This window comes from Atractosteus spatula, chromosome 5 (genome assembly GCF_055471065.1).
Source record: "Atractosteus spatula isolate fAtrSpa1 chromosome 5, fAtrSpa1.hap1, whole genome shotgun sequence".
Classification (NCBI taxonomy): Eukaryota; Metazoa; Chordata; class Actinopteri; order Semionotiformes; family Lepisosteidae; genus Atractosteus; species Atractosteus spatula.
In genome coordinates, this window is record NC_142710.1 from 63,289,813 (window position 1) to 63,308,613 (window position 18,801).

The 18,801-nt window shown below is 39.5% G+C and overlaps 1 protein-coding gene across 3 annotated transcripts in view; it reads right to left on the reverse strand.

The window, feature by feature from the left end:
* fgd (faciogenital dysplasia) overlaps window positions 1-18,801 on the reverse strand; it is a 65,109-nt gene that overhangs the window by 42,501 nt on the left and 3,807 nt on the right. Inside the window, exon 1 of one of the 3 annotated variants that reach the window (XM_088915904.1) lies at window positions 3,059-3,470. The exons of the other annotated variants lie outside the window; for them this stretch is intronic. The gene's annotated coding sequence lies outside the window, so the exon portion shown is untranslated. Of the gene's footprint in view, window positions 1-3,058; window positions 3,471-18,801 lie in introns of those variants that run through there. 3 annotated transcript variants of the gene reach the window in all.

Consider the following 18,801-nt stretch of genomic DNA (forward strand, 5'->3'; position numbering starts at 1 on the left):
ATGTTTTTGTACAGAACCTTAATCATTTACTAGAGATGAATTCCTGCATAATGCTTTTTGATCTCGGCTTTTTCTTGGATCTTTGTATCTTGTGGAATATATACATAAGCTATGTGCAAAGGCAAGTCTGTCCTTGATACTTTCACAAAAACATTTTAAATGTCTTTGCCTATTTGAATATTTTGCCAAAGCTGTGCCTATGGGCATTACACACAAAAGGACTTAATAAGGCATAAAAAAACACACTGTATGGACCTAAAGAAATAATTTCACACCTCACATGTACCAGAGATGGCTGCATGAAAGAAAAAGATAGCACCCCTGGGGCAACTATGCAAAACATCCTGACTCGTACATCTAAAGCTTCAGGAAATTAGCAGTGAAATCCCACTGGAACATGTCTTTAGTCTTTTACATACAGTATAGTGCCACTGTGTGTGGTGTTAATTTCCCTTTTAAACAAACATCTGGGGCCTCTTCCGTGGCTCCAGCCGTGAAGCTGCTCAGCTGACTGCCACCTGCGCTCTGTGGTCAGGCGTTTGAGCCCCAGTCACGTCACTATCCGACTGTGACTGGGGTTCTTACAGCGGCACCGCACAGCTGGCTGACTTCGGCGGAGGGTGAGGCGGGACTGGCAAACCGTGCAGCCTCCTGGGCTCCAGCAGGAAGGCCGTCTCTCCAGTTGGAGCCGAACCTCCGGTACGGGACTGTCCCGCCCGTGACGTGTTCAAAGACGAGCCCTTCGAAGGTGGGCGGGCTGGAGGGGGTCTCCCTGCACTTCTTGTTCTCTCCCCTGTGCCGTGGCAGGGTGTGCCAAGACATCAGGGAACACACAGCAGGCTATTCCAAACTCTTACAAATGCAACCAAATATACAGATACTACCAAATGACAATCCCGGTGTAGTCACTGCTTACTGAACCAATCGAACAGAAATATGTAAGTGCTAACACTTTATATGCAATCAGACTTTGGCAGTGAATCCAGTTTTAAAAACCAAATCATTAGTGATATTTTTACATCTCTAGGAGTTGACTACTTATTATATTAACTCATTGTTTCTAATACTCCTCCATGAGCAAGGTTTGGAATTTGCCCTTGATGCTTTCTGACTGAGAAAGCTCCTGGCATCTTGGCAACTGCGTGTAAATTATGGTTAAATTATTATCAGTGGGGTTTTAACAACATAACAAGAACAAAGAACATCTTCTAATGCAAAGATTCCAAAGCAGTGAAATCAAACTACAAACTATGAAAATAGTAACCTACTTATTCCACACAAAGTTCACTGAGGGCAGTATAATACTTATTAGCATGACAATGCTGCCCCCAAAAACTGTTTTGGAGCTGGAAGAAACATGAATGCCATCTTTATAATCATCATGGTCATACTGCTCCATAAAACAATTAGCACTCCCTGGTTTTCAATAAAGAACAAAATGAGCAGACAGTTAAGGCTGTTATAAAGCTATAGATGCTAGCACTGCTATTCTCGATGGAGCTGTTACATTATACAAGCGATTCTGTTCAAGGTCATACTCGATGCAGAAAATATTTTTGTCAATCTTTCTGTTCCAATACGGAAATCCTGTGTGTTCACATGATCACAGTACTGCAGGTGAGCTGGTCATCCTAGGGTTTTTATCGAATTGAATACTGTGAATCTGGCTCTAATCTAAAGTATATCCTAGTCTAAGTAAGAACAATTAAAGCATTTTATGAATCTTACACCGCAATACTGCTACAGATTATGCCTTATGCTATATGTCTTAGACTTCTATAAATAACAAAAAACTGACTAGAGAGCTGAGAAGAAAAATTATGGTAAATGATGGGAAAATAAAACTAAAAGGGCAATAAAACTCTATAAAATAGGTCTTAATGTATTTTAGCCGCTTAATAAAATTACTGGCGAAGTGATCCCAGGTCTTGACACAGACATAGCCTACAAACCTTCCTCAGAGATCCCGTGAGAAATTCAGAGCTATATAGTACATCACAGCTCTGAAGCATGATAAGCTCTACTTTGATTGATCTGGGGTTAAAAGGTCACTTATTAGACTTTCAGAGCATGAATGTAAAGCATCGTGTAAGAGACTCTTGCAGCTGGTGCTGGTTGTCATGGAAACATGATGACCCCACTACGTACCAAACCCGCTGTGAAATAAAAAGAGGTTCACATGAAATACTTGCTTTTTTATGTACACTGTCAACATCTGTGAGGTGGTGTCTATTAACCTTTCACAAGGCTGTGAAAATCACCAGTACACAAACTAAATACTTCCTTTAGCATCATCCATCATTGGTTCTGCATTTCACCCCAGGTATCTTCGTCTAGGTGAAATAACATATCTGACCCATTAGAGCAGCGACATTTGCTTTCTTAAGATGTAAATACATTAGTATGTTTTCCTAAAATATGCTGTGTGCACTTGAACAAACAGCACACGGATTTCAAACAGAATTTTCAAAGACTAAGTTTGTGTGTTCCATAGCTGCATAAATTCATAAAAAAGTACCTTATGTTTCTAAATAAAACTGTAAAACCTGAGGGGAAGTTGACATTTTTTCTCACAATATTTTATCATTAAAAGCATAAGAGCATTTCTAACATTTTAGCATAAATCACAATTGCACTGCAAGTCTTTAACCTTGAGAACTGTGATGAGACTTTACTGCACAAAAATGTCTTGCTATAAAAAATTCAAACTTATCTTTGCTCAAGGTGAAAGTCAGTTTCTGCACTTGGTATTTTTATGCTAAAACAGTAGAAGTAGAAGCTGGCAGGCAGGTTGCAGTGTTTTAACTCAATTTAATTAATACCCATGCCCCAAAAAAGCAAGAAAAAGCTACACGTATTTTAGTTATTTGATTAAAGACGTAATGTTACACTGAAAAAAGGCAGCAGTTTTACCAAACATAATTGCAGCAGAACCATGCCACGAAATGTGCTTGCTATCATGGGCACCATCTTAGAAATGAATTCAGGCAAAATAGAGAATCCCAGAAAGACACATATTTGCAACAGATCGCAGTGTGAAAGCTTACCAGCAACTCACCAGCTAAGCCAGAGCAACCATCTGCCTGGTGTGTTTCCAAAGCTGCTTGCTTTAAATCACTCTTCCTTTCATTCCAGCAGGAGAAAAATACATGACAATCCCAGAAACCACATATACTCCATTTCACAGACAAAGAAAAAAACGACACATGAAAAATAAGATAAAACTGCAGAAAGAAAACAAGAATCAAGCAAGCAAAAAGGAAGGCATGGTTTTCACATGAAGCTTTCAGTAGTTGCAGCGAATCTCTCAAGGTTTTCTTGGTATCTGCTGTTTTAAGGCCTCCCCCTAAATGACACAAATTGTCCAACCAAAATGTGTTCTGCGGTCTTTTTTTTTTTTTAATTCAGGTTTCATTCAATGCTGCAGGCACACACAGAGCCTCTTAACAATGCCAGGCACCACGATGAAAGAGGAAAAAGTAGTTTTCAGCCTGCATAATGCCTTAGAATGGTTGTCATAGAAACAAATGACGGTGGGGGAGAGAGTGAACAGAGGGAGTGGAGAGAGAGACAGAGAGGGAGAGAGACTGCTGACCAGCTCTGGTAAATTGAGAAACGGAGAAGAGCTTTAGAAGTGGAGCTTTTATTTCATTTTTTTTTCTCCTTTCACACACAATCCTAGCGAGCGTTAGTTTCTCTGCCACCTCCCAGACTGTGAAATTAAAGAAGATGCCTAGACGCTGCTCAAGCTGTTTACGTCGTTCTTTATATGCACATAAAATTATTTTCCTCCATTCCTCGTTCTGTGCTTTCTTCTCGGACTGCCGTGAAGATGTTTGAATTGTGTGAAGTACAGGGGCCTCCTCACAGTCTGCTGTGTGAGACCCTGACCTGAAAAGAGTTCATTTGCATAACGACACTGTTGCAGAGCTTCACTAAAAATAATAATTGGAAACAAACATGCATTACAAAACCACAAGCTTCTCTTCTTTTGGGTATAGGGGGTGCTTAGGTATAAATATTATTAAGGCTTCGTGTCAGAACGCAGGTAGGCCTGTGACTGAGTTTCAAGAGTTTCAAAATTGTCATTTATAAATAACCCTTATTCTTCAGTGCAGTGTATATCAACACTGTGTGAATTCAGCTGGTGACAAAGCGACATCTCACCAAGGTTATGCACAGAACAGTAAGGATTTCTATGGTTTTGGCTTGGACTGCAGCTCTAAGTGCATCATTTTAATATAGCGGGTTAGTGCTTTATAGTGGACAATATAGACATCTTGGCAGGCAGCAGGGCACAGTAATAAATTGCATCATCATCATCATCTCAGTGAAACAAAATGTTAACTTGTTGGGTAAGAAAGGAGACAGACATAATTTGAATAATTGCATGTTAGACTGGAACATTCTATGAAAGATGCTTGCAAAGCACTTGTTTTATTTTGCTTTGTCTTTCTTCCACTGATTTGGAATGCCCACGGTTGTGATCGAGTGCTTTTGACATTTAGCAGGAAAAACCCTTGACTTATTTAGGAACCCTGCCTTTTCGCATGCGGAGCAATCTTATTGAGAAGCCCTGCGCAGCCACTGTAAAACACTGCTCTTTCAAATCGTGGCATTTGAGAATGTGCCCAATAGATATTTCTTCTGCCGAGGAAAACACAAGCTATTTTTTTTGTCCCTCGGCTTTTTTCCATACCCAAACTCACTTGCTTCCAATACCTTATTCAGTGGTAGAACAGAGCCGATCTGTTTGTCTTCAGGGGCAGCAAAACCTATGCCAACAGCAGAAAAGCCTGCTACACCAAAACAGCAGTCCCAGAGAGTGTCTCAACTCTAACAGTCTGCGACAACAGCAGTGTTTCACGAGCAAATCAAGGATATCCTGACAGAATGGATCCCACCTAACCTCGGTGGCATTAATAGACAATAGTGAGAAGACAAGGATGGTGTAAAGGAGAAGCCATTCAGCCCAACCGCTAGTGAAATACACCTAAACCTTTGCCCTAACCAGGAAACAAACCTGGGCCACAGCACTGAGGGTTCCAAGCCCTAACTACTGGACTACCAGGGAGTCCAAAATAAAAAAAATAAATGATTTAAACGCAAATTATTCACAACTCAAAACATTGTTATATTCACTAACTTGTAGATAAAAATACATCATTTCCAGAGATCCACTTTTACTGTATGTTGACCTGGAACCCACAATTCTTACAGTTCCATTTTTAGCTTTAATTGAGTTAAGTGTATCAGTAGATACAGTACACTGTTACGTGTTTACCAGTGCAAGAACAATACAACAATGTGCACATTTCCTCTGAAATGTGTTCTCGCATGCTAACAAGCACCATTTCACACTGCAAGCCTTAAGGTCAGGGTAGAAGGGTAAAAGTGGTTGCAAAGAACAGTATAGAACTACCGACACGAGGGACTTTTATTTCTGGAGACTGAGTCACATGAGTCACGCTTAGGGACTGTTGCCCTGGTGTTTGTCCTACTTTTCCACAAACTCCTCTAGCCAGTGCAATCAGGACATTTGTTGGCTGTGATTACAGTTCCGGCTACAGTCCATGTGAAACCGCACGTGAAGGATGTCAGACATTTGAAAAGTAAGGCATGAGTATTTCAATAACATTGCGCTGAGTAAAGTTACAGTACATTATAATCTGCCAGCTTCTGAAATAACTATCCACAAAAATGCCAAGGTCACACGGCATTTGCAGAATGACTCAGGGTTTCAGGTTTGTTGGAAGCTCAAGACTCACAGTCCTGTGCACACTGCTCTCATTGTCCGAGCTCTAGTTATTTTTTTTGTTAAATTACCAAATCGAAAACTTATGGTTTCTTTTTAAATTGGTTTTCCTAAGAATGTCTGTTTTAGGATCTGTCAGATTCAGTTGCAGAGAGGCCAGAGAATTCAAAAACTTTTCCTGATCACTGTCCAGTTCAATGTAAGATTCTGCAGTGGCCACTGGTATATGAGAGTCTCCTGCACCTGCACAGACCCAGCATGTTCAGCTGCACAACAGTATGTTCAGTTGCTCCAGTCCACCCAGCCAATAATCCCTGCATCACAGTCCACCCAGTAATCCCAGTGCTGAGGCAGCATCCCAACCAGCTGGGGTGTCAGATGCCTCATGCCTGCTCAACACTATAGAAACCAGGATGAGCTGCCAAGACTTTACCTTTTTTGAGGAATTCTCTCAGCTGTCTGCCACTTTGCAAATGTTCATTTTATAACTCCCAGAAATGTAACAGAAGCAATCACTATTATTATTAATAATAATAATAATAATAATAATAATAATAATAATAATAATATACTGAGAACTATTAAAATAAATGTGATGTCTCACTGTATGTCATTACAATTCAAATACTAATGATTATTAATATATTCATCTTAGGCTTTTAGCTATAATCACTACATAATCTGTAAGATTTCTGATTACAAAACAAGCAATAATTTGTAAAATACTTATAGTGCAAAAAAAGTTGAGTGAGTATATACTGTAAGTAAATCTGATATTTCAATTAAATCACATGAAACACTAATGTTTTCTGAGGTCTGGTACAGAAAAAAGGGGGAATTATATCTACAGACACATCTGTTTGTCCAGGCTGAGCATCATGTGACCCACGGATGTCTGCTAGGCTGTGGACACCACGCCGTTGTCATAACAACCAATCCGAGGGCCCCGAGCACGCTGACCAGCTCTTAGATATTCAAATAACCAAACCGTTCAAAACACCCCGTCATAGCATGTTTCTGTAAGGTCAAAGACTACAATCAACACATTCAGTCGCTTCAGGCAAGTCTGAACAATCCTATGCATGAAGTCAAAAGCCTGTGAGACACTGCAATTTAGGAACAAGCTAGAAGACTGTGAAGCCTTTCTCATTCGTCAAGGTCCAGATAATCATTTCATATTAAACCAAACATAAACTGAAAAACGTCATAAGGTAAAGACAGGATATATGTTCACCCTCAAAACTAATGTTTTCTAAATAAGCTAAAGTTGTTTTTTATAAATAAGTCCCTTATTATAATACTCTCAATGCAATGGTAATTAAGAGAGTGTTTGGTATTTATTAAAAATGCCTAAAGAAAAAGAGCTATTGCCCTTCTGGATTGAATTCAAAAGGAAACCAGTGATGTGTGTCAAATATCCTGGAACCCTTTTCTGGTATAAAAACAGTCCAAGATCAAGGTTCATTATTTGGGACGTTTCGATGTTCTGAGTACAGCACCTATCCATTCAGCACAGGGTTTCAGCCTGTTTGACAGTCACCTGCACAATTCGCTGGTCCGTGGGAAACCCATGAGTTTCAAATACCTCCTACTACTATTCACCTGATTCTGGGTCATTATTAAGCAAAGTGCCCACTCTTATTGCCTTCTCTTTTACAACATCCATCCATCCATCAGTTTTCTAACCACCTGATCCAATACAGGGTCATGGGGAAACAGAGACTCTCCCAGCAAGCAACAGGCGCAAGGCAGGGTACACTCTGGGTGGGACACCAGTCCATCACAGGGCACACACAGGCATAAACATGCACACACATCTTCCCTGAAGCTAATGAACCTACTAGTGTGTCTTTGAACCGTGAGAGGGAGCCTGAGCACCTAGAGGAAACCCACTTGAACAAGGGGAGAACTTACTGTACAAACCCCTCTAGGGTAGCACCCCAGGAATTGAACCCAGAGCCCAGCCATGCTAACCAGAGTTCCACTGTGCCACCCTTCTTTACACTATCTTAAACAGAAACAAGCAATATGGGATCATAAGGACAAGAAATACAAATATTATAATTCCTAATGACAATTGCATACAGCAGGCTTGTGTGAGACCTAATACATTATGGGCATGTAAAGATATTTTTACAAAAAAGGATGAATAAAACTGATGTCAATAGTGGAACATATTAGAAATTTTTTAAAAATAAAAAAATATTAGGTGTTTTAGTGTCAGATACTCCACTTACACTACATTATATCCAGGTGTTCTAATGCAGCAATTTTCTCTATTAGTTTAATAGACCTTTGGGATGTTGCAGGGCAATTGTAAGAGACACCCATTTAACTCTGTGTGCAGATCCATTAGTGTTCAGAATTCCAAACAAAGGCCAATATTTCTGCCAAGCGTACTCAAAATAAGTACAACTACTATATGATTACAGATTTTCAATCACAAAGCCTGTGTTTCAATAAAGCTTTAAAGCCTGACAGGACCCTTTGGTGGTATAAAGCATCTGCTGTGTAAAAGCGAGGTCTGCAGCATCACTGCATTGTTTTATCCACTGTGAAAGCTTTTTTTTTTAGAAATCAAAATCATATTTTTCAAGAAAGAATATGACTCAACCAACACCAACAGCACTGACGGAATGATCTGCCTTAGTTTCTATTTGGATGCTCTCAGCTCACACTTCTCCTGGGATCCTGCAGTTAATTGACGGAGAGAGACCAGGCTGCAATGACGGCGGGCTTCTCTTCTGCATGTCTCACTTGTGTTCAATGAGGCGCCAGCAGCCAGCTGGATGATCTAACCCGCCATGCTGGACTGGCACTGGGAGCTTGTCAGAGTGCCATGTGGAAATAGCAGAAGAGGGATGCGATTCCTTCGCCCATTACAGCATGAATAAGAAATGTGCCGAGTAACTGTTAAAGGGTATGGGGTTGCAGAAACAGTCCTGGATAAAGCGTCAGATATCTTGGGTGGCACCGTATATGCAGTGGGTAACACAGGGAATAAGTGTTTATTTTTTACTTTATGTCTGCACAATTTGCCAATGGCTTATGACTCGACTTTACGGCTACAACCCCCTGTGATGCACAGGGACAATGAGGACCTGCAGGAACTATGTGCTTTTTGACACTTGACAATCTCCGCAGCGCTTACAGGAGAGTCAACAGTGACAGAAATATTACTGCGACTCTCTCAGATCAGGTGCCAGGGGCTTTCCTACCTCCAGCTGAGACACTCCCCGATGCCGGTGTGCATACAATTGTATGCTCCACCAATCCGTAACTGAAGGAAAGACAGGCTATGCAACATGTGTGCACACATATATGTATTTAAAGGAAAACAATCTTTCTTGGACAGCGCACATGAACATCAAAATAAATCCTTCTTAGGGATTAAACATGCAAGAGTAATGTACTGAGTATATAGATAATTGTGGTAAGTGCACAAGGCTCAGGTAATGATATACCCATTGATGAGGTTGTTAAATTGAAGTTATCCTTTTCATTTTGATTGTCTGAATACGATCTGAAAGCAGTCACAGAAACCTGATAGATTTCATAAAAAGTACAAGTTATTTGTCTTAAATATTTGCATTTTTGCCTCCTTAATATCAATGTCAGCACATTATAAATAACAATGTATGCAATCACATACATTTGTCCCTGCCAGCGTACAGTACAAACAAATACAGAAAGAAGTGGCTTATGCAATAGCAAAGTGCAAGTCTCGTGAAACCAGCTCTCTTATGTTTGAGCCATTCTTTTTCTTTAAGTGTTAAATGTTGAACTGTTAAAGATTGATAAACTATGCATAACAGCAGCACATTGACATGAATACGTTTAAATAGTGATGTGGTTCTATGAATTTTTCAAGATTATTTTAAAATTAACTTACAGCTTATCTTCCAAGTCTTTGCATCTGGAACATCATACAGCTGCCCTACTTACAGAAAATGTATTTTAAAGACTTAATGATAACATGCTATCACTTTATAGTACTTGTCTTTGGTTTCATTGTTATTAGACAATTTCACTAACGCTTTTAACAAAAACAATTTATTTTTGTATGTTTTTCTACAAAAGGACATTTACTGAAGCAAGCAGAGTGAAATATATTGTTCAAGGGGGTACAGCAACAAGGTGGAGCTGGGATTTAAACCCACAGCCTTCGAGTGACAAGTCAGGAGCCTGGCTAAACACTGGCTAAAGGATAGAAGGATCTTAAAAGAAGGATTTCCATCATTCATTCAGAGGGTTAAGAATAACCACGGTTCTCCTACCTAACGTAAACTTTAAATTAATCATTACATTATCAAGCATTAAAGTATACTATATTGATATTTTTCATGTGAAGCAATAATGTAAATTACGTATTATAAAATATATTATTATACACATTATTATTATACGTTACTAATGGTTTAAAATACAGTATATTATAGTATTCTAGTTCTAATGCAAGCGTATAAAAGATATTACAACATTGTTCTTCAATTATTAAAGATCAACCTAACTGTAGTTAACAGATAAGAAAATGCTCTTTAAAAGGCAGAGTTTTTTGGTTAGATTCCAAACTGAATAAAGTTTGGTGAGGATCCGCTGGCCACAAATTGCTGAAATGAGCTGATCTCCAACTGCAACACAGGACGAAACAAGGGAAAATATGAAGAGAGCTACCAAAAACTGTGAGAGTTGGATCTAACAGAGAGGAGGTCTTGTAAACAAGTAAGAACAGCCCCCCAAATAAACATCCTATTTGTTAGTTTTGACAGTTGAAAAGACCTGATAACACATTACATGTGATGAACAATATCAGGCCTACAAAGGCTTGGGAAGAAACTAATAGAGGAAGCTCTTTCCACTTCGTTACTTGAGCTGTCAGCTTTAATTAATTATAATGACCTCAAAAAGCCCTGCAGTCTTTCTTTCTCCCATTTTGCTGTTTGCATAATTAACCCCATGAAAACCTACCGATTTCTAGTTTCACACAACATCTTCAGCCCAGCACACTTCAGAGACCAAGTGTTGCAAATTGTCTGGAAAAGGAACAAGCATGGATTTGACCAAACAACGGTCAAATCCGTGCTGCAGAACACATGGCACGGCCAAAAAAATGAAGTTGCTGATGTGAAACATGCTGCTTGAGCACTCGAGTGAAAAATCACAATTGGCTGACCCTGAAAAATTGCATAAGATGACCTCCTGCATTCAAATAATGTTGCAGATGTTGAGGTGAAAGTATGAAATCAACTGTGATTCAATGTATATATACAGTATCTATCTCTCCATGTGTCTTTAAACATGTGGAGTAATTGCAACCGGAGGGCACAAGTGGAAACAGAATGATTCAAATCTGCAAATTTTAGTCTTTACATGAAGGGTTGTGGGAGTAAGGAACAAGCTAACCAGTAATGTTGATGAAGTCAAAACCCTGGTTTATTTCAAGAACTTGTTGATTGAGATCCTCACCTTAATTAGCTACTATTTACCACACATGGTAGATGGTTTATTATCATTTTGTTTTGGAGGGTGTGATGCTACATTACACTACAGTACATTATTAACCATTATTTCGACCGGATTTGAAACAATATATTAAAATCAAACAATGCAGTTTTAATGTCATTTGAAATAACTCCTTATTATTTCCTTGAAGGATGACAGGAATTATACAGTATATGATTTTCAGCCTTTGTTGATCGGTATAAAGACCTCCCCAAGACTTTTTCTTCAACTTCAACTTCTCATAAAACTCTCCCAGTCTCTTTGAGGGTTGCAGTTCAGCATTTCCTTGGTCCAGTGACACTCCGTCATTCATACTACACATTTAACCCATTGTCTTGCTATATTGCATATGTAATATGCACTGGAGTGAGAAATACACAGTTCATCATTCCAGTTTTTGCTTTCCCTGGTATAAACACCACACTACTGTCACACTTAAAGGTAAACGCTGTTATTGATTTGATCAATTTGAAGAAGAAGTCAAAACTGTCTTCCTGGTGCACCTTTCCTACTCAGCACTGGAAATGGATTGTCTGATCCTTTTACCATTTCCTCTCCCCATGTGGGCAAGAAACAATTCAAATATCTGCATGTAATTATTATCTGGAATGGCGCGTTACAAAATGTTAATGAATTTAACGAAGGAGCATTTTTCTTATACTTCATTGTATTGCAAATGCTGTCAACGTCAAAGGAGGAAATTGAGACAGAGGTGAGAAATGGGTTCTGGGTTTGACTGTCAGGACATGAAACTGCTTGTTGATATTAGTTGTCAGCAGCCAAATCTGCAGTTGTGATAACCCAGGTCTAATAAAATAAATGAATGAGGCAGCACTGTAATGACAGCCCTTTCAATTATTCAGAATCCCACAAGGAAATTCCATGAGCATGTAAACCTGGCATAATTATAGCCACCTGGCTCCACAGAGAGATCTAGCAGCCCTGTAACGGGCACTGGGATTTCAGCACACACACGCCAGAAGAGAGCAACTGTCAAGGGATTTTTCTGCTTTATTTCTTTTTGTTCTGACAGCCTTTTGCTATCTTAATTAATCATTGTATAAGAGTATTACTATCTTTAAAAAGACCAGCAGAGAAACTATGAATAACAATGCAATGTTTTTCAAGATGCAATTAAATCAAAGTGAAGTATGACTGGGGGCATGGGAGTTAGCACTGCTGCCACACAGCTCTTAGCCCTGAGTTTGACTCTGGCCTGGGGTCCCTTCTGTGTGGAGTCTGCACGTTACCATGCTTATGTGGGTTTTTCCACAGGTGCTTCAGGCTCCTCCCACCTTACTTTCCGGATTAATTGGCATCTCTAAATTGCACCCATAATGTGTGTGTGAATGTGTGAACATGAGCCCTGTCCATGGTGCAGTCCTGTCTCAACACCCTGTGCCTGCCAGGTTAGACTCCAGGTTACCATGACTCTCTGAGGATAAAGCAGCTACTGTAAATGGATGGATGGAAATATGATTAACCTGGGTTGTAAAGCTCAGTGTTATATATGTAAACTGTACAAACAGAAAGCCCTGGAAGGATGTTTTCAGAACAGAGAGCCGGGTTTTATAAATCAATAAATGTTTTTTAAGCAGTTTTCTACAGCACATTACAGCCAAGTTCTTTTATTCAAATTTTCAAACTAAAACAGACAGTCAAAATGTCAAACCTTTCCAAAAAGCCTCCTATTTTTGAAAATGAAGCCGACGTTTGACAGCACTTGAACGTACACAGAACATGCCCTGAATGCTATGGTAACGCAAACATTTTCATTTATTAGGTACTTTTAATGCCTACCTTAACAGCGGGTAACTCCCTAACCCTTTTAATTATTTCAAAAAATAAATTGCACACTGATGGCAACATTTTAATGTGTGCTGCCTTTTCTAGGCAGTAACTTTGTGCACATTGATCTCTTTACTAAGCCAAAAGATGGTAAATACTGACCTTTGAATCCTCTTATCTCAACAGAACCTTCTTTTACACCACTGATGCAATAAAATTGTTCTGAAATCAATCTTAGTCATATAGCACTTGGGGCAAGGGTAAATGGGAACTCAATTTTAACCACCTAGTGAATATTGCTCTAGTTAAGACAAAATCTGCACTGAGGCTAGGATAGATGTTGTCTGTCATCAGGCCTGACTCATTATAATTTCCATATTTTTGAACGGTGAGACTTATATCAGCATATGAGTAATATGTGATTAAAACTAGAATCACTTAAAGTCTACTGTACTTTATTTTATTTATTCATTTGCCAACAAAAGGCCCTAACCTTAGAAAAGGTCAACATGGTTTGATAACTAACTTCCAACATTATCGGCATTCCATTTAAGACAGAGCATGTTGTCTTCTATATAATATCAGAGAAGCAGTTACTGTACTGTTGTAGGACATACTGACATCAATAACGTAAAAGGGTGCTTAAAGGCTTCAGATCACTAGAATTTTAGCCTAAAATAATCCAGAATAATCATTGCACAATCCTCATCACAGAAATAAGTGTTTTATTTCTAATTGTACTTAATTAGGCAAATTTATTCTTACATATTTCCCTTATTAAGTGTTGTCAGGCTTCAAAATTAGAAGAAAACTACCCAGCTGGTTTCTCTTGGAATTAGAGCTCCACCTAGTGGTAACTTTGCATTGAACACACCAATAACTGAACAGCCTGTTTTCTGCACTTGGTGAGACTTAAGAAAGGTTACAAATGAGATAAGCCTTACAACCCATCTAGCTTGTCTGGGTGCTAGTAGCTAAGTGATCTGCTGAACTGAGACAGTTGTTGCAATAAGTCAGGGCTTCAGCGTAAACAACATGGCTGGGTAACTTGTTCAACACAACCCATCGTGTAAAGAAGTGCCTGCAGTTTTCGGTTTTAAATTAATTCTCTGCAGTTTCCTTGTCCTCTATTTCATGTTGATTGAAGCAGTCCACTGGATTAACTTTGTCAGTGCCTTTGAACATTTAGAATACTTGAATTAGATTCCCTTGGACTCTTTTCTGTCTAATAAGATGAAATTCTTTTACTCAGTGCAGGAATGTATCTGGTTGCTTCACTGCTGGTGATTCTGAACAGCAAAGTCCTGCAGTAATTCATATCCACAGCACTGGGGGAAGTCAACTAATCACAGTGCTAAGGACAGGTTCTGTAGATTACATTATAGATTCATTTAACTGGACATCCACCTTTAGGGCATGATTAGGGAAAATCCTACCCACATACAGTATAGCAAATTCTGGCTGTAGAAGAGAGTACTTTACTACCTTCTCTTCCTGTAACAGACATTTAAACTCCATTGTGGAAATCCAATAACATGCAGATTCACTGCTAACTGTGTCACAGCAATGTTAAATTTGTCAACACACTTTTTACTTAAAGAATGGTTGTTTAGCCATGACCTGAAATGCTGGTGAATAAATAGCTGGACATTGCAGGTCAAGAGATACATGGGGGGTGCGCACCAGTGAAAGCTATTGTTAGCATGTTTATAATGGAAACCAAACAGCATTTCCCAGATTTCTATTGTGCTATGAGGAAGCATTCATAGGAAGGCATGGGCTGTTTGAGCACTGCCAACAACAACAAAACATCGGCTGTTTTAAAGACATGACAACTACAACAACAACAACAACAACAATTCTCTTTAGTTTAAGAGTATTTTTCTTGTCTTACAGCAGAATATCATTGGATTGTTCAAACTCAAACCAGCCTGGGCTCCAACGAATCTAAAGAAAAGACAAGGAAGGCCAAACCTAATACTGTACTGGGACAAAGCCACTGTACCTCAGCTGTGACCAGAGCATTCAGTGAAAAAACAAGGCCTAGGACAGAACAAAACAGCACAGCTGAGCAGACCTGACCTCTAACATCAGACTGTGTTGCACATCACAGGGGGAAAGCCTTATCCTTAACAAGAGTGAAGGCCAAGGACAGATGTATTTATTGGCTGAAGATCTTTCCTTTATTTTTTTCAAATAAAGGAGAAACAGCTACAGTGCTGTAATTTAATCTCCAGTTACTGAATGTGTAGAATAGTGTTCCTCACATTATGTAGCCCAGGCATTGAGAGCAGTAGGCGGCATGAATGTTAGATCAGCCAAGCGTCAGCAAGCAGCAAACAAACCACCATATCAAGAGGAAGGTGATGTTGAGTCAGCTCTCCTCAGGTGACTCTCTAATTGCCCAGCTAATCAAAGCTGCCTGCGCTGTATGTAATGCTCCTCCAAGTCAGTCTCTGCTTGTCTGAGGTGGGATTCCTGGCATGAAAGCCCCAGCTCAGCCGCTCAGCTCAGCTGTAAGGAATAACGGAAAGCAAGAGGAGGTCACTTCTGTCCACTGCCACGCCAGCCCAGCTGGAAAGGGAGCAAGAGCCGGAGGAAGTCTCTGGGAAAGAGAGGCCGAACAAGAGACCTCAAGCGTAAATGTCTCCAAGTGAAACTGAACATTCCGGGCTGGGTTTTCCACAATTCTGCGTCCAACAGGAACACCACATACAGAACGCTAACAGGATAAAAACAGCAACAAACACATGCGCTGTCTAACCAGTTTCTTTTCATAATGAAAGTACAGTACTTTAAACTCCTGGCTACAGACATCCCTCATTCCTGTTCTAAAAAGCATGTCTGTTTTGCAAATCTTCAATGTTTTGTAATCTATGTTATTGTTCTCTGTTTATTGTGTGCTGTTAAACTTGACTTACTTGTGTAATCCACCCTCAGCAGGAAAACTGTAATTGTAGATTTTCCTATGGTACACAAGATCAGGTGTGATTGTAAACATGAACTGTTTAAGTATTCTTTTGCTGAATCCTCCAAGACAGCTTCAAAGAACCTGATAATGAAAGGCTTTTTGTTCTGTTTTTATCTTTATTATATTGCTACTCTCATGTTACACTGAACACAATAATCACTGCTGGTTAGCAAATCATTACCTACTATGTATCTCCCTGCTTTTTAGCCAAGTGGTGTTAGACAGGACAGGAATGTAACCTGAAAGCTTTTAAATGGAAATACTGCAGTTAAATGGTAAATGCACTGTGCAGGAATTACAGATCTTCATCACAGACTGTCCCCAAATCATTAAATAAAGCAAAGCTAGCACAGCTACTGACAAATGTTGAAAACAAATGAAACAGTCAGTACCCACATCCATTGAGAGAGAATTGTCATCTCACCACCAAATTGTTTAATTAATCGGAATTGAGTTTAGACATTTCAGTAGGACATCCCAGGTAAAATCATATTCTGGCTTGTCATACACATTACCTTCTCTGTGGTCCCAGCAAATCTTTGAGATTCCATTCTGTGTTATACAGAAGACAGAAAACATAATCAAAACAGCTTCATGCTGAATTGTTAAATTCAGTTGTGATGGGATGAAATCTGTATTTCACTGTATTTGACAGCTGATAAAAAACAGGCATGTACTATGTGTTTGAAACAGTCTAGAAGACCAAGCCTGGTTTCCTTTATCGGAGAAGGACCACCATTTTAAAAAACACACATAAGGTCACACAAGTGATTTATGATTAAAAACACTGATCTTTTGGCAATGCACCCGCAATACACATGTTAGAAATATTGTTATACAAGCGCAGACGAAGTTCAAACAAGACGTTTGTGGCCACTTAAAAAAAGCAAGAAAAAAAATCAGAAGCAAAAAACTGCCCGCAGTAGCTGTGTAGTTGAATAAGCACGTAGCCTGCTTCCCTACAGCTGTCCTGTCTGCGATGTCTCAGGGCAGAGGTTTCTGATTCTCAGTGTCAGTTAAAGACATTTAGTAAAATTCTCAGTGACTGCATGAGCACATCTGATTTTTCAACTTTGGCAGAGGACTGCAAACATAAACGTACTTGCAGTCATGGCTTTTTTGCCTGTAGGCTATCTTCCAAAAGCATGTCAATTATGTAAAACTAGGCATCATGTAAGCTACTTCCATCACACTGATGCTCGGTTGCCCTAATCTAATCTTTTGCCTAGCATTTTAGAGCTATTTCTTAAAGGGCTAAAAAGTCACTCAAGTGTAAAGGCAGCTAGCAAAGCAATATAATGCAGGCAATGGGACTTCTATGGTAAGCATTTACTTTAAAAATGATAATTGCCTGCGTTTGAATAGTGCTTTTCACCCCCAAAGGATCCCAAAGCACTGCACATACTGTACAGGGGACCCCACTACATCTGCCTCTGTGATCCATGGCAGCCATTGTACTTTAAGGTCAGTTCAATTCAATTCGAAGACCAGTAGACTTAAAGGGAAACTATGAGGAGCCCATACTTTAGAGCCCAGAGAGGAATTTGGCCAAAATACTGTGGTTAACAGCCCTATTCTTATGAATGGTGTCACGGGTTTTGGATCTCGGATCTTTAATGACTAAACAGCCAGGACCCTGATTTACAGTAACATCTCGTCTCATCCAGAGAACGGCACCTTCTCCAGCAGTGTTGCTAGTCAACGTACCGAGCTTTTGGTTTGGAAATTTTTGCCTGCTGTTACCAAGAGGGTGTACTCAGTGGCCAACAGAACAGTTTCACTCTCGTTTAGCAGAGTCTGCGAAAGGTTCCTCACTGAATCCGGTGTTTATTTAAGTAGAAGGGAAATGTTTATAAAGTAATGTTAAACACAGGCAGCACTAAGTAATTCTGTTAATAATAAATAACAGAAACAATTCTCCCCAGTGCCTGCTGAAAACCTACAACTGGTTTTCTTACTTCACATAAGAAAAAAAAAATCTGGCTAAGTTATGGTAAGTGTACAGTATACTGTTTAATCTGTTTTATACAGTCTTTTAAGTGTCCACTTTTGTCTATGCTCTATTCCTGGAGGACAATAGCATCTAACTGTTGTAGTTTCAAATGCCATAGTTAATTAATCTGATTATGTTTTTAATCAGGGCAGCACAGTGGTAGCGTAGTCAGCACAGTTAGCCTTGCAGCACATAGGTCCTGGGTTCAGTTCCTGAGGTGCTATCTGTGTGGAGTTTGTAAGTTCTCCCCGAGTCTGTGTGGGTTTTCACTGCCTGCTCTGGTAATTGGCTTCTGGGAAAACTGGCCATGTGTCAGTGTGGCTTGCATCCCACCCAGGGTATACCCTGCCTGGCACTGCCTGCAATGCTGTACTGGATAAAGATGTTCTTAATGATGTTTACTTAACATTTTGCCTTTTTTTTAACAATTGATAGCTTGAGTACTGAAACTGTAAGATCTATGGCTAAGGTCATCTAGTTTATTAGGTGACCAGACTAAATATCTGAGAGCTTGGCTGGAGAAAAAAGCTGAGAATGGTGTGACCTCTAGGAATATAAACTATAAACTGGTACCTCTGCAGTATGGCCAGAAAGCATAGAAAAAAAATGCACACATCACATCCTATGGATATCTCTTGACGATCTAAAGGAAAGTGAAAGAATAAAGCTAAGGTGACAAAACGTGGTTAAGAAGGTAACAAAACACACAAATGTCTTTCTTCAGCATTTCAGTTGAGGCTAGAAACCTCCAACCTTTTCAAGGTAAAGCAAAGGATTTTGCAGGTTACAGCA